General features: G+C 54.6%; 1 protein-coding gene across 5 annotated transcripts in view; it reads left to right on the forward strand.

The window, feature by feature from the left end:
- SESTD1 (SEC14 and spectrin domain containing 1) overlaps nucleotides 1–2,045 on the forward strand; it is a 123,601-nt gene that overhangs the window by 44,308 nt on the left and 77,248 nt on the right. The window lies entirely within an intron of this gene.

Consider the following 2,045-nt stretch of genomic DNA (forward strand, 5'->3'; position numbering starts at 1 on the left):
TTCCCCTCCTCCTCCCCCCGCAGGAGCAGCAGGAGCATGGAGCTCCGCTAGACAGGGTGTGGGGGTAGGGAATGTAGGGACCCCCACACTCCTCCCATAGCGTGCAGACCCTACTGCCTGGCAGCAGCAGCAGGCAGGGACATCAGGACGCTCATGTCTGCATGGGCATGGCTCCAGCCAGCGCTGTGCAGGGGGAGCAAAGCTTGTCTTATCCCCAAGGCTCTGCTCCCCACACTTGTAGCTCTGTCCCAGGCACAGTGCCGGCTGCCTCTACCACCGGGGCTCCACACTGCTCACCTGCAGCTCTGCACTCTCGGAGGGGAAGCCCTGCATTGGTCTCTGTGGGGTAGCAGGGGGCAGGGCTCCCTCCGCTCCTGGCAGAGTGCGGGGACTGCAAAACCGAGCGGGGAAGACAGCCGACTGTAGTGAGGGGCTTCCCCCACTGCCAGGGCTGGAGCTACATGTATGGGGAGCAGAGACTTAGGGATAAGGCAAGCTCTGCTCCCTCCTCCACGCAACGCTGGCTGGAGTCGTGCCTGCACTACGCACGAGTGCCCTGACACCCCCACCTGCTGCTGCTGCCAGGTAGTGGGGGCTGCATATCATGGGGGGAGTGTGTGGGGGCAGGAGGAGAAGGAAGAGTTCCCCCCAGCATGGAACAGAGCAGCCACCCCCCCCCCCCCCCCCCCCGCCCTGGGGTGGGGAGAAGTGGAGAGAAGAGTCCCCATATGGGGCTGGGCAGCATCACATAGAGCCCCTCCCCACCCTGAAGTGATGGGGGAGAAGCACGGAGAAGAGTCCCCCTTTGGGGCCAGGCAGCCTTACAGAGTCCTGTCCCCACCTCCCAGGACCAAACAGTCCCCCGCTCTTGGCCCTGTGGCATTGGGGAGAAGGAGTAGGGGGAAGGGGGCCAGGCAGTCCTGTGTGCTGGGATTGCTCCCGGCTGTCAGGGAGCTGCTGGGGCCTGGCCCCACCCTCCCCTCCTCAGCTCAGCTTCTCTGTGGAAGGGAGGGCTGCTCTAGTGCCCCCGGGCTTCTGGCTTGAGCCCCTGCAGGCATGTGCCAAACGTGTATCCACTTGCAAACCGGTTTACTCTCTGCAGATTAGACTAACCTGCAAAGATTGAATCAATTCAGGCTTTTGAATGTCTGTCCCTAGCCCAAGGGAAGCTTGAAGTACATGGGTCCATAATGTTGGGGCAGCCTGATGGGTATTTGGTAGGAGGAGCTTTAGCTTACTCTTGAAAGATTGTGTATTTTCAGTAGATCTTCAGAATTGTTCATGTTTCCCTTTATGGTAGTCTCAGAACCAGAACCTGTGTCTTGGGCATGGCATTTACTTGTACGTGAGAAATGCTTTGTATAGCTCAGCGTTTCCCAGACTATGGGATGTAAAAAGTTACATGGGGACTGTGTGCAGTCACCCCCTACTTCAACCACTCTTGTACCCCCTGTACTTCAGCTACTGCTTCTGTCACAACTGATTCTTTCATGGTCCTATCCCCCCCCAACACACGCATTTCGGTTACTGCAGTCACTTTCCCTGCCAGTGATTGCTGCCAGCATGGGAAGTGGCAGCAAGTAAAGTGACAGTGATGGCAGCAGGGGGGGGCATACAAGAATCACTGCTGTGGGAAACTGAAGGTGGGGGCATACAAGAATCACTGCTGTGGGAAACAGTGGCTGAAATACAGTGGGTGCAATGGAGTTTAAACCCACAGGGTTTGGGAAATGCTGGTGTAGATTACTGGGTTTTTAACCATTTTTTAATAATATAAATTCAGAAGTTTCACAAAAGGGCTTGAATTATGCTGCCTTCAAAATACAGTGCTGTTGGTTTTTTTGAGAATGGAGTTTTTGGGAGAACATGATTTGTGATATTGTCACTTTACACTGAGCATGCCAGGTGAAAAATGATGCCTGCTGTGATTTGCACTCTGGAGTCGCCATGCTATATATGGTAGCTATCTGCAGCTTTAAAACCAAAGTATGTCTTAAAATACGGTTATCTTTATAGCAGTTTGCTGCTCAAGAAACATGTATTTT

This window comes from Alligator sinensis, unplaced genomic scaffold, assembly GCF_000455745.1.
Source record: "Alligator sinensis unplaced genomic scaffold, ASM45574v1 scaffold871_1, whole genome shotgun sequence".
Lineage (NCBI taxonomy): Eukaryota > Metazoa > Chordata > Crocodylia > Alligatoridae > Alligator > Alligator sinensis.